Source organism: Phalangium opilio, unplaced genomic scaffold (assembly GCF_054372755.1).
Source record: "Phalangium opilio isolate 3A_F unplaced genomic scaffold, DU_Popi_V2 ptg000019l_1, whole genome shotgun sequence".
NCBI classification, from domain to species: Eukaryota; Metazoa; Arthropoda; class Arachnida; order Opiliones; family Phalangiidae; genus Phalangium; species Phalangium opilio.
The window spans coordinates 6448477-6462857 of NW_028324152.1; the positions used below are offsets into that span (position 1 = coordinate 6448477).

At 46.5% G+C, this 14381-nt stretch overlaps 3 non-coding genes across 3 annotated transcripts; all 3 read left to right on the forward strand.

Annotated features, from left to right (window-relative positions):
• Positions 1 to 3166: 3166 nt before the first annotated feature.
• Positions 3167 to 3239, forward strand: TRNAN-GUU (transfer RNA asparagine (anticodon GUU)). Its single transcript has one exon. It is a non-coding gene; the product is annotated as a tRNA-Asn (tRNA).
• A 1527-nt stretch (positions 3240 to 4766) lies between these two features.
• Positions 4767 to 4839, forward strand: TRNAN-GUU (transfer RNA asparagine (anticodon GUU)). Its single transcript has one exon. It is a non-coding gene; the product is annotated as a tRNA-Asn (tRNA).
• A 2414-nt stretch (positions 4840 to 7253) lies between these two features.
• TRNAT-GGU (transfer RNA threonine (anticodon GGU)) lies at positions 7254 to 7326 on the forward strand. Its single transcript has one exon. It is a non-coding gene; the product is annotated as a tRNA-Thr (tRNA).
• Positions 7327 to 14381: the final 7055 nt, after the last annotated feature.

A 14381-nucleotide genomic window follows, 5' to 3' on the forward strand; every position in this document is an offset into this window, starting at 1 on the left:
CCTTTTGACAGTTGCTGCATGTGAGGTTGGGGTTAAAATAAGTATTCTCCGCCCATGAGCGTGAATTAGGAGGGTGCGAAGTGGCCTGATTAAACTGACCATTGTTTCTACGAGGAAAACTATTATTTTGTGGTGGCCGGTAGGTCTGAGAATTTGGTCGACCGCTATTCCCATAAGTATTATTCTGGCGATTACTATTATTAGGAGCGTTGCTATAAGTACGAGCTGGGGGCATGTTATTAACTTTCTTATTGGCCCCTGTACTAGCGGCTTCTTCCCGTTTTTCGCTACGAACCACCTGTTCAATACCCATGGCATCATCCAGTAAATCTCTGCTATTGGTGTAGGTTTTGGTCATGAGATACTTTTTAATCTCATTTCGGAGATTACTTCTGATAGTAGCTGTCTGTTCTAACTCTGATACGGGGGTGTTTAGTTGTCTAAATAATTTTTGGATTTGCTCCACGAACTCACAAACGCTTTCTTGCGGTTTTTGGATGCGTTCCCTAATTTTGGTATGAACTCTTTCGTCATTACCGGCTCGTTCAAAGCGAGATCGCAACCCTCTCTCAAAGGCTTCCCACGTGTTAAAGGGGCGGTTATCGAGATAAAAATCAAGGGCCGGACCAAGAAGCATGGTTGGCAGCACGCGATTAAGAAAATCCGCGTCAGGGACGTTATGAGCGAGACGCATCTGCAGGGCGCGTTTCAGAAAATCCTTTGGACCGGGGTCCGTAGGGTTTCCAGAGTAGGGAGCCGTTTGAAAGGGGGTGGCGTACATAATTGGGCCGGTTGTGAAGTTGCTACCTGCGGCGTTCACCGATTGCAAACTTGGGGGCGCCATTGGGACCGTAGGGAACATTTGGGACGGTGGAGGCCCATTCACGGAAACGTTAGGGGACCAGGTGGCTATTGAACTTGGGGTGCCCATTGTGTTTGCTGGTTGAAAACCAGTTGAAGGTTGCATTAGCACTGTAGAGGGTACTACATTCGTGGGGCAGTTTAAATTGGCCGGGGTAGGCTGCAGCATAGATGGCGTTAACCCTGTAGGGGGGCCTACATTATTTGAAATTGGCGGGTTTGGTGTTTGCACCAACCCTGTAGGGGAACCTACTAGATTTGCATTTGACATAAGCGTCGTTTGTGTTAACCCTGGAGGGGTACCTACATTACTCAAATTTTGGGTCTGACTGGCTAATACTTGGAGTAACATGGTTTCTAACTGTGTTTGTTTAGCCGCTTGCTGGGTCAACTGAGCCATGATATTGGTCAGCACATCCGTAACGGAAGGAGGGGTGCTGGAGACATTGGCGGTAGCAGGGGTTAAAGACTGCTGGTTACTCGGGCCTGAGCCAGAGGCAGCCTGGTTAATTAATGGATTAGGGGTACCCACATTACTCGATAGCGGGGGTGTGTGGGCCATTACGGGTAGAGCTCGGCATTTTCGATCAATTATCCACTTTATTTTATCTTTATCCATACCCGAAAATTATCCACAGAACTTACATGTTAAATCGTATTATAATCCACAAATTTGTTTATAAATAATCGGTTATCCACCAATTTGTGGATAATTGATCGAAAATGCCGAGCTCTAATTACGGGGTGAGCATTTACCGTGCTGGTTAAACCACCATAGATAAATCACGTGGGCATGACTATAGATTATGGGAAGGGCCATTTTAGTTTTGCAGACACCGATATTGAAAAGATTCCTTTTTACTCCCCCACTACGCTCAGAGGCAGTGTTTCTACGTTAAGGCCCTGTCAAAACCCCATAGATATTGAAGGTATAAAGTCAGCCCTAGCAACGTCACCTTTGGAACCCACCAAGCAATCGCAACTAGAAACATTGGTCTGGAAGTATCAGCGCAATGGTTAGCGCCGTCGGCTGTTAACCAAAAGGTTGGTGGTTCGAGCCCACCCGGGAGAGGTGTTGTGCGGTCTCAGATGTAGCGTAAAATGTCAAAACTTTTCCACAATACGTGACAACCATTTAATTTCTGAGCTTCCGTGGCTCAATGGTTAGCGCGTTCGGCTGTTAACCAATAGGTTTGTGGTTCGAGCCCACCCGGGAGCGGTGTTGTGGGATCTCAAATGTAACGTAAAAAGCCAAAGTTTTTCCACAATACCTGACGAACATTTAATTTTTGGGCTTTTAATTTTCGGTTAGCGCGTTCGGCTGTTAACCAAAACGTTGGTGGATCGAGCCCACCCGGGAGCGGTGTTGTGAGAACGTAAAAAGTCAAAGTTTTTCCACAATACCTGACGACCATTTAATCTTGGGATTCCGTGGCGCAATGCTTAGCGCGTTCGGCTGTTAACCGAAAGGTTGGTGGTTCGAGCCCCCCCGGGAGCGGTGTTGTGAAGTCTCAAATGCAACGTAAAAAGCCAAAACTTTTCCACATAACGTGACAACCATGTAATTTCTGAGCTTCCGTGGCTCAATGGTTAGCGCGTTCGGCTGTTAGTCAATATGTTTGTGTTTCGAGCCCACCCGGGAGCGGTGTTGTGGGATCTCAAATGTAATGTAAAATGCCAAAGTTTTTCCACAATACCTGACGACCATTTAATTTTTGGGCTTCCGTAGCGCAATGGTTAGAGCGTTCGGCTGTTAACTGAAAGGTTGGTGGTTCGAGCCCATCCGGGAGCGGTGTTGTGAGGTCTCAGATGTGACGTAAAAAGTCAAAGTTTTTCCAAAATACCTGACGACCATTTAATCTTGGGCTTCCGTGGCGCAATGGTTAGCGCGTTCGGCTGTTAGCCGAAAGGTTGGTGGTTCGAGCCAACCCGGGAGCGGTGTTGTGGGATCTCAAATGTAATGTAAAATGCCAAAGTTTTTCCACAATACCTTACGACCATTTAATTTTTGGGCTTCCGTGGCGCAATGGTTAGCGCGTTCGGCTGTTAACTGAAAGGTTGGTGGTTCGAGCCCATCCGGGAGCGGTGTTGTGAGGTCTTAGATGTGACGTAAAAAGTCAAAGTTTTTCCACAGTACCTGACGACCTTTTAATTTTTGGGCTTCCGTGGCGCAATGGTTAGCGCGTTCGGCTGTTAACCAATAGGTTTGTGGTTCGAGCCCAAACGGGAGCGGTGTTGTGGGATCTCAAATGTAACGTAAAAAGTCAAAGTTTTTCCACAATACCTGACGACCATTTAATCTTGGGCTTCCGTGGCGCAATGGTTAGCGCGTTCGGCTGTTAACCGAAAGGTTGGTGGTTCGAGCCCACCCGGGAGCGGTGTTGTGAAGTCTCAAATGTAACGTAAAAAGCCAAAGTTTTTCCACAATACCTGACGACCATTTGATTTTTGGGCTTCCGTGGCGCAATTTTTAGCGCGTTCGGCTGTTAACCGAGAGGCTGGTGGTTCGAGCCTACCCGGAAGTGGTGTTGTGGGGTCTCAGAAGTAGCGTAAAAAGTCAAAACTTTTCCACAATACGTGACAACCATTTAATTTCTGAGCTTCCGTGGCTCAATGGTTAGCGCGTTCGGCTGTTAACCAATAGGTTTGTGGTTCGAGCCCACCCGGAAGCGGTGTTGTGGGATCTCAAATGTAACGTAAAAAGCCAAAGTTTTTCCACAATACCTGACGAACATTTAATTTTTGGGCTTTTAATTTTCGGTTAGCGCGTTCGGCTGTTAACCAAAACGTTGGTGGATCGAGCCCACCCGGGAGCGGTGTTGTGAGAACGTAAAAAGTCAAAGTTTTTCCACAATACCTGACGACCATTTAATCTTGGGATTCCGTGGCGCAATGGTTAGCGCGTTCGGCTGTTAACCGAAAGGTTGGTGGTTCGAGCCCCCCCGGGAGCGGTGTTGTGAAGTCTCAAATGCAACGTAAAAAGCCAAAACTTTTCCACATAACGTGACAACCATGTAATTTCTGAGCTTCCGTGGCTCAATGGTTAGCGCGTTCGGCTGTTAGTCAATATGTTTGTGTTTCGAGCCCACCCGGGAGCGGTGTTGTGGGATCTCAAATGTAATGTAAAATGCCAAAGTTTTTCCACAATACCTGACGACCATTTAATTTTTGGGCTTCCGTAGCGCAATGGTTAGAGCGTTCGGCTGTTAACTGAAAGGTTGGTGGTTCGAGCCCATCCGGGAGCGGTGTTGTGAGGTCTCAGATGTGACGTAAAAAGTCAAAGTTTTTCCACAATACCTGACGACCATTTAATCTTGGGCTTCCGTGGCGCAATGGTTAGCGCGTTCGGCTGTTAGCCGAAAGGTTGGTGGTTCGAGCCAACCCGGGAGCGGTGTTGTGGGATCTCAAATGTAATGTAAAATGCCAAAGTTTTTCCACAATACCTTACGACCATTTAATTTTTGGGCTTCCGTGGCGCAATGGTTAGCGCGTTCGGCTGTTAACTGAAAGGTTGGTGGTTCGAGCCCATCCGGGAGCGGTGTTGTGAGGTCTTAGATGTGACGTAAAAAGTCAAAGTTTTTCCACAATACCTGACGACCTTTTAATTTTTGGGCTTCCGTTGCGCAATGGTTAGCGCCGTCGGCTGTTAACCAAAAGGTTTGTGGTTCGAGCCCATCCGGGAGCGGTGTTGTGAGGTCTTAGATGTGACGTAAAAAGTCAAAGTTTTTCCACAGTACCTGACGACCTTTTAATTTTTGGGCTTCCGTGGCGCAATGGTTAGCGCGTTCGGCTGTTAACCAATAGGTTTGTGGTTCGAGCCCAAACGGGAGCGGTGTTGTGGGATCTCAAATGTAACGTAAAAAGTCAAAGTTTTTCCACAATACCTGACGACCATTTAATCTTGGGCTTCCGTGGCGCAATGGTTAGCGCGTTCGGCTGTTAACCGAAAGGTTGGTGGTTCGAGCCCACCCGGGAGCGGTGTTGTGAAGTCTCAAATGTAACGTAAAAAGCCAAAGTTTTTCCACAATACCTGACGACCATTTGATTTTTGGGCTTCCGTGGCGCAATTTTTAGCGCGTTCGGCTGTTAACCGAGAGGCTGGTGGTTCGAGCCTACCCGGAAGTGGTGTTGTGGGGTCTCAGAAGTAGCGTAAAAAGTCAAATCTTTTCCACATAACGTGACAACCATTTAATTTCTGAGCTTCCGTGGCTCAATGGTTAGCGCGTTCGGCTGTTAACGAATAGGTTTGTGTTTCGAGCCCACCCGGGAGCGGTGTTGTGGGATCTCAAATGTAACGTAAAAAGCCAAAACTTTTCCACAATACCTGACGAATATTTAATTTTTGGGCTTCCGTGGCGCAATGGTTAGCGCGTTCAGCTGTTAACAGAAAGGTTGGTGGTTCGAGCCCATCCGGGAGCGGTGTTGTGAGGTCTGAGATGTGACGTAAAAAGTCAAAGTTTTTCCACAATACCTGACGACCATTTAGTTTTTGGGCTTTTAATTTTCGGTTAGCGCGTTCGGCTGTTAACCAAAAGGTTGGTGGATCGAGCCCACCCGGGAGCGGTGTTGTGAGATCTCAAATGTAACGTAAAAATCCAAAGTTTTTCCACAATACCTGACGAACATTTAATCTTTGGGTTTCCGTGGCGCAATGGTTAGCGCGTTCGGCTGTTAACCGAGAGGCTGGTGGTTCGAGCCCACCCGGAAGTGGTGTTGTGGGGTCTCACATGTAGCGTAAACAGTCAAAACTTTTCCACAATACGTGACAACCATTTAATTTCTGGGCTTCCGTGGCTCAATGGTTAGCGCATTCGGCTGTTAACCAATAGGTTGGTGGTTCGAGCCAACCCGGGAGCGGTTTTGTGTGATCTCATATGTAATGTAAAATGCCAAAGTTTTTCCACAATACCTGACGACCATTTAGTTTTTGGGCTTTTAATTTTCGGTTAGCGCGTTCGGCTGTTAACCAAAAGGTTGGTGGATCGAGCCCACCCGGGAGCGGTGTTGTGAGATCTCAAATGTAACGTAAAAATCCAAAGTTTTTCCACAATACCTGACGAACATTTAATCTTTGGTTTTCCGTGGCGCAATGGTTAGCGCGTTCGGCTGTTAACCGAGAGGCTGGTGGTTCGAGCCCACCCGGAAGTGGTGTTGTGGGGTCTCACATGTAGCGTAAACAGTCAAAACGTTTCCACAATACGTGACAACCATTTAATTTCTGGGCTTCCGTGGCTCAATGGTTAGCGCATTCGGCTGTTAACCAATAGGTTGGTGGTTCGAGCCAACCCGGGAGCGGTTTTGTGTGATCTCATATGTAATGTAAAATGCCAAAGTTTTTCCACAATACCTGACGACCATTTAATTTTTGGGCTTCCGTGGCGCAATGGTTAGCGCGTTCGGCTGTTAACCGAAAGGTTGGTGGTTCGAGCCCATCCGTGAGCGGTGTTGTGAGGTCTCAGATGTGACGTAAAAAGTCAAAGTTTTTCCACAATACCTGACGAACATTTAATTTTTGGGCTTCCGTGGCGCAATGGTTTGCGCGTTCGGCTGTTAACCGAAATGTTGGTGGTTCGAGCCCACCCCGGAGCGGTGTTGTGAGATCTCACATGTAACGTAAAAATCGTAAGTTTTTCCACAAAACCTGACGAACATTTAATCTTTGGGCTTCCGTTGCGCAATGGTTAGCGCCGTCGCCTGTTAACCAAAAGGTTTGTGGTTCGAGCCCACCCGGGAGCGGTGTGTTGAGGTCTCAGATGTGACGTAAAAAGTCAAAGTTTTTCCACAATACGTGACGACCAATTAATCTTGGGCTTCCGTGGCGCAATGGTTAGCGCGTTCGGCTGTTAACCGAAAGGTTGGTGGTTCGAGCCCACCCGGGAGCCGTGTTGTGAGGTCTCAAATGTAAAAAGCCAAAGTTTTTCCACAATACCTCACGACCATTTGATTTTTGGGCTTCCGTGGCGCAACGGTTAGCGCGTTCGGCTGTTAACCGAGAGGCTGGTGGTTCGAGCGCACCCGGAAGTGGTGTTGTGGGGTCTCAGAAGTAGCGTAAAAAGTCAAAACTTTTCCATATAACGTGACAACCATTTAATTTCTGGGCTTCCGTGGCTCAATGGTTAGCGCGTTCGGCTGTTAACCAATAGGTTGGTGGTTCGAGCCCACCTGGGAGCGGTGATGTGGGATCTCAAATGTAATGTAAAATGCCAAAGATTTTCCACAATACCTGACGACCATTTATCTTTTGGACTTCCGTGGCGCAATGGTTAGCGCGTTCGGCTGTTAACTGAAAGGTTGGTGGTTCGAGCCCATCCGGGAGCGGTGTTGTGAGGTCTCAGATGTGACGTAAAAAGTCAAAGTTTTTCCACAATACCTGACGACCATTTAATTTTTGGGCTTCCGTGGCGCAATGGTTAGCGCGTTCGGCTGGTAACCGAGAGGCTGGTGGTTCGAGCCCACCCGGAAGTGGTGTTGTGGGGTCTCAGAAGTAGCGTAAAAAGTCAAAACTTTTCCACATAACGTGACAACCATTTATTTTCTGAGCTTCCGTGGCTCAATGGTTAGCGCGTTCGGCTGTTAACCAATAGGTTTGTGTTTCGAGCCCACCCTGGAGCGGTGTTTTGGGATCTCAAATGTAACGTAAAAAGCCGAAGTTTTTCCACAATACCTGACGAACATTTAATTTTTGGGCTTCCGTGGCGCAATGGTTAGCGCGTTCAGCTGTTAACCGAAAGGTTGGTGGTTCGAGCCCATCCGGGAGCGGTGTTGTGAGGTCTCAGATGTAGCGTAAACAGTCAAAACTTTTCCACAATACGTGACAACCATTTAATTTCTGAGCTTCCGTGGCTCAATGGTTAGCGCGTTCGGCTGTTAACCAATAGGTTGGAGGTTCGAGCCAACCCGGGAGCGGTGTTGTGGGATCTCAAATGTAATGTAAAATGCCAAAGTTTTTCCACAATACCTGACGACCATTTAATCTTGGGCTTCCGTGGCGCAATGGTTAGCGCGTTCGGCTGTTAACTGAAAGGTTGGTGGTTCGAGCCCATCCGGGAGCGGTGTTGTGAGGTCTCAGATGTGACGTAAAAAGTCAAAGTTTTTCCACAATACCTGACGACCATTTAATCTTGGGCTTCCGTGGCGCAATGGTTAGCGCGTTCGGCTGTTAGCCGAAAGGTTGGTGGTTCGAGCCAACCCGGGAGCGGTGTTGTGGGATCTCAAATGTAATGTAAAATGCCAAAGTTTTTCCACAATACCTGACGACCTTTTAATTTTTGGGCTTCCGTGGCGCAATGGTTAGCGCGTTCGGCTGTTAACTAATAGGTTTGTGGTTCGAGTCCTCCCGGGAGCGGTGTTGTCGGATCTCAAATGTAACGTAAAAAGTCAAAGTTTTTCCACAATACCTGACGACCATTTAGTTTTTGGGCTTTTAATTTTCGGTTAGCGCGTTCGGCTGTTAACCAAAAGGTTGGTCGATCGAGCCCACCCGGGAGCGGTGTTGTGAGATCTCAAATGTAACGTAAAAATCCAAAGTTCTTCCACAATACCTGACGAACATTTAATCTTTGGGTTTCCGTGGCGCAATGGTTAGCGCGTTCGGCTGTTAACTGAAAGGTTGGTGGTTCGAGCCCATCCGGGAGCGGTGTTGTGAGGTCTCAGATGTGACGTAAAATGCCAAAGTTTTTCCACAATACCTGACGACCTTTTAATTTTTGGGCTTCCGTGGCGCAATGGTTAGCGCGTTCGGCTGTTAACCAATAGGTTTGTGGTTCGAGTCCTCCCGGGAGCGGTGTTGTCGGATCTCAAATGTAACGTAAAAAGTCAAAGTTTTTCCACAATACCTGACGAATATTTAATTTTTGGGCTTCCGTGGCGCAATGGTTAGCGCGTTCAGCTGTTAACCGAAAGGTTGGTGGTTCGAGCCCATCCGGGAGCGGTGTTGTGAGGTCTGAGATGTGACGTAAAAAGTCAAAGTTTTTCCACAATACCTGACGACCATTTAGTTTTTGGGCTTTTAATTTTCGGTTAGCGCGTTCGGCTGTTAACCAAAAGGTTGGTCGATCGAGCCCACCCGGGAGCGGTGTTGTGAGATCTCAAATGTAACGTAAAAATCCAAAGTTCTTCCACAATACCTGACGAACATTTAATCTTTGGGTTTCCGTGGCGCAATGGTTAGCGCGTTCGGCTGTTAACCGAAAGGTTGGTGGTTCGAGCCCACCCGGGAGCGGTGTTGTGAAGTCTCAAATGTAACGTAAAAAGCCAAAGTTTTTCCACAATACCTGACGACCTTTTAATTTTTGGGCTTCTGTGGCGCAATGGTTAGCGCGTTCGGCTGTTAACCAATAGGTTTGTGGTTCGAGTCCACCCGGGAGCGGTGTTGTCGGATCTCAAATGTAACGTAAAAAGTCAAAGTTTTTCCACAATACCTGACGACCATTTAATCTTGGGCTTCCGTGACGCAATGGTTAGCGCGTTCGGCTGTTAACCGAAAGGTTGGTGGTTCGAGCCCACCCAAGAGTGGTGTTGTGAAGTCTCAAATGTAACGTAAAAAGCCAAAGTTTTACCACAATACCTGACGACCATTTGATTTTTGGGCTTCCGTGGCGCAATGGTTAGCGCGTTCGGCTGTTAACCGAGAGGCTGGTGGTTCGAGCCTACCCGGAAGTGGTGTTGTGGGGTCTCAGAAGTAGCGTAAAAAGTCAAAACTTTTCCACATAACGTGACAACCATTTAATTTCTGAGCTTCCGTGGCTCAATGGTTAGCGCGTTCGGCTGTTAACGAATAGGTTTGTGTTTCGAGCCCACCCGGGAGCGGTGTTGTGGGATCACAAATGTAACGTAAAAAGCCAAAACTTTTCCACAATACCTGACGAATATTTAATTTTTGGGCTTCCGTGGCGCAATGGTTAGCGCGTTCAGCTGTTAACCGAAAGGTTGGTGGTTCGAGCCCATCCGGGAGCGGTGTTGTGAGGTCTGAGATGTGACGTAAAAAGTCAAAGTTTTTCCACAATACCTGACGACCATTTAGTTTTTGGGCTTTTAATTTTCGGTTAGCGCGTTCAGGCTGTTAACCAAAAGGTTGGTCGATCGAGCCCACCCGGGAGCGGTGTTGTGAGATCTCAAATGTAACGTAAAAATCCAAAGTTTTTCCACAATACCTGACGAACATTTAATCTTTGGGTTTCCGTGGCGCAATGGTTAGCGCGTTCGGTTGTTAACCGAAAGGTTGGTGGTTCGAGCCCACCCGGGAGCGGTGTTGTGAAGTCTCAAATGTAACGTAAAAAGCCAAAGTTTTTCCACAATACCTGACGACCTTTTAATTTTTGGGCTTCCGTGGCGCAATGGTTAGCGCGTTCGGCTGTTAACCAATAGGTTTGTGGTTCGAGTCCACCCGGGAGCGGTGTTGTCGGATCTCAAATGTAACGTAAAAAGTCAAAGTTTTTCCACAATACCTGACGACCATTTAATCTTGGGCTTCCGTGACGCAATGGTTAGCGCGTTCGGCTGTTAACCGAAAGGTTGGTGGTTCGAGCCCACCCGGGAGTGGTGTTGTGAAGTCTCAAATGTAACGTAAAAAGCCAAAGTTTTTCCAAAATACCTGACGACCATTTGATTTTTGGGCTTCCGTGGCGCAATGGTTAGCGCGTTCGGCTGTTAAACGAGAGGCTGGTGGTTCGAGCCTACCCGGAAGTGGTGTTGTGGGGTCTCAGAAGTAGCGTAAAAAGTCAAAACTTTTCCACATAACGTGACAACCATTTAATTTCTGAGCTTCCGTGGCTCAATGGTTAGCGCGTTCGGCTGTTAACGAATAGGTTTGTGTTTCGAGCCCACCCGGGAGCGGTGTTGTGGGATCTCAAATGTAACGGAAAAAGCCAAAACTTTTCCACAATACCTGACGAATATTTAATTTTTGGGCTTCCGTGGCGCAATGGTTAGCGCGTTCAGCTGTTAACCGAAAGGTTGGTGGTTCGAGCCCATCCGGGAGCGGTGTTGTGAGGTCTGAGATGTGACGTAAAAAGTCAAAGTTTTTCCACAATACCTGACGACCATTTAGTTTTTGGGCTTTTAATTTTCGGTTAGCGCGTTCGGCTGTTAACCAAAAGGTTGTTGGATCGAGCCCACCCGGGAGCGGTGTTGTGAGATCTCAAATGTAACGTAAAAAGCCAAAGTTTTTCCACAATACCTGACGAACATTTAATCTTTGGGTTTCCGTGGCGCAATGGTTAGCGCGTTCGGCTGTTAACCGAGAGGCTGGTGGTTCGAGCCCACCCGGAAGTGGTGTTGTGTGGTCTCACATGTAGCGTAAACAGTCAAAACTTTTCCACAATACGTGACAACCATTTAATTTCTGGGCTTCCGTGGCTCAATGGTTAGCGCGTTCGGCTGTTAACCGAAAGGTTGGTGGTTCGAGCCCATCCGTGAGCGGTGTTGTGAGGTCTCAGATGTGACGTAAAAAGTCAAAGTTTTTCCACAATACCTGACGAACATTTAATTTTTGGGCTTCCGTGGCGCAATGGTTTGCGCGTTCGGCTGTTAACCGAAAGGTTAGTGGTTCGAGCCCACCCCGGAGCGGTGTTGTGAGATCTCACATGTAACGTAAAAATCGTAAGTTTTTCCACAATACCTGACGAACATTTAATCTTTGGGCTTCCGTTGCGCAATGGTTAGCGCCGTCGGCTGTTAACCAAAAGGTTTGTGGTTCGAGCCCATCTGGGAGCGGTGATGTGAGGTCTTAGATGTGACGTAAAAAGTCAAAGTTTTTCCACAATACCTGACGACCTTTTAATTTTTGGGCTTCCGTGGCGCAATGGTTAGCGCGTTCGGCTGTTAACCGAAAGGTTGGTGGTTCGAGCCCACCCGGGAGCCGTGTTGTGTGGTCTCAAATGTAAAAAGCCAAAGTTTTTCCACAATACCTGACGACCACTTGATTTTTGGGCTTCCGTGGCGCAATGGTTAGCGCGTTCGGCTGTTAACCGAGAGGCTGGTGGTTCGAGCCCACCCGGAAGTGGTGTTGTGGGGTCTCAGAAGTAGCGTAAACATATTGATATCCGATATCATTTTATAAGGGATTGTATTAATAAAGGTCTTGTTAATGTTGAATTCATAAGAACAAATGATAATATTGCTGATATGTTTACCAAGGCAATACCAACTAGAAAATTTAAAGAATTTTGCAACACACTAAGGTTGCAGTATTAACAAACCAAAGTGATACTATAAATAGAAAATGTGATAAATAATTAATAGATTAATGTGATAATAAGACTAACCTGATATATAATTGGTAATAATAGACTAAAGTGCTATAATGTGACAAAAGAACATAACAATGTATTAATGAAGTAACATAATAATGTATGAAAAAAAAACAGAAACAAAACAAAGAAGTATAAAGCATAATAGCTCAGACAACGAAAAAAAGAGGGGAGCATGTTGGAACTGAACTGAACTGAACAGTTATCTTCGCCATAATCACATGATAGAGATAAAGAACCTTTGCACCTAACCCGAGTTTAGGATTAGACTGAATTAGTGATAATGCATCACTCACTCTCTCTCTCGATCGGTTCTCTACCAGTGAGTCTCCCTCAGGATGTGCCTCTCGTGTGTAACGCTAAGTAGACCTAGTATTGTAGTAGGACGTATTCAACTATTTGTAATTATAACCAGTATGTAATAACAGTAAGAGTGCTTTACCGTAATGAAGAACGATGACTAACTTAACATAAACAGATTAATAATAAACTAATATGGTTTTATATAATCCGGCGTCATTCTTGAATATTAATTTAACAACTCTGAATTTTACGTTACATATAAGACCTCACAACACCGCTCCCGGATGGGCTCGAACCACCAACCTTTCGGTTAACAGCCGAACGCGCTAACCATTGCGCCACGGAAGCCCAAGATTAAATGGTCGTCAGGTATTGTGGAAAAACTTTGACTTTTTACGTCACACCTGAGACCTCACAACACCGCTCCCGGATGGGCTCGAACCACAAACCTATTGGTTAACATCCGAACGCGCTAACCGTGGAGCCAAGGAAGCTCAGAAATGAAATGGTCGTCAGGTAGTGATCGTACGGGGTGAGATTTTTGTCGGGTCGGGTTCCGGGTCGGGTTGCGAAAAAAACCCGGAAAATCGGGTCGGGTCGGGTCGGGGTTTTCCTTTTTAATAATATAAATGTAATTAACATATTCTAAAAAATTATACATAGTAACTATGTACTATGTAATGTAAGGAATTTATTTTCTGTAATTTAGTTCCAAGTTATCACTGCTTTAGTGCTAATCTGCCATATCATTGCTTTAGTGAATCCAATAGTAGGCGAATCTGCCATATCATTGCTATCTGATAGAACGTCGTGGAAGGGATTGAGGTAACTAATTGTCCCAGAACAGGCGCAACTTCCATCTAAAAACTTTCCAAATTTTCCTTGTCCTATGTCTTTGGCAGTGGCTGAAAGCGGTTTCTGGTACTCGTGAAACTCTTCTACCACTTTTTCAATTTTGAAATCAATTGCTCGCAACTTAACACACAATTAATACATTGGCATTTGACGGACGACCATGAAATTGCCGACATATATTAGTTTTCTACTGGCTTTCGAAGCCTCGAGACAGAAAAAAATTAAATATTCAAGCTCGCCCTAATCAGATTTGAGTTCCTATCTACTGTAACACAAAGCGCGACCGTCAATAATAGCTTACCCTCGACTTCGGGCCCACCCCGATTTTTTTTAAACCCGACTTCAAAATTAACTGGCCGGGTCGGGTCGGGTCGGGTTGGAAAAAACCGGGGATCCCCGACTTCCCGGGTCGGGTTGGAAAAAACCGGGGATCCCCGACTTCCCGGGTCGGGTTCGGGTTCCCCGTACGATCACTATCGTCAGGTATTGTGGAAAAACATCGACTTTTTACGTCACATCTGAGACCTTGCAACACGGCTCCCGGATGGACTCGAACCACAAACCTTTTGAATAGCAGCTGAACGCGCTAACCATTGCGCCACGGAAGCTCAAAAATTAAATGTTCGTCAGTTATTGTGGAAAAACTCTGAATTTTACGTTACATCTAAGACCTCAAAACACCGTTCCCGGATGGGCTCGAACCACCAACCTTTCGGTTAACAGCCGAACGCGCTAACCATTGCGCCACGGAAGCCCAAAAATTAAATGGTCGTCAGGTATTGTGGAAAAACTTTGGCATTTTACGTTACATCTGAGACCTCACAACACCGCTCCCAGGTGGGCTCGAACCACCAACCTATTGGTTAACAGCCGAACGCGCTAACCATTGCGCCACGGAAGTCCAAAAGTTAAATGGTCGTCAGGTATTGTGGAAAAACTTTGGCATTTTACATTACATTTGAGATCCCACATCACCGCTCCCAGGTGGGCTCGAACCACCAACCTATAGGTTAACAGCCGAACGCGCTAACCATTGAGCCACGGAAGCCCAGAAATTAAATATTTGTCACGTTATATGGAAAAGTTTTGACTTTTTACGCTACTTCTGAGACC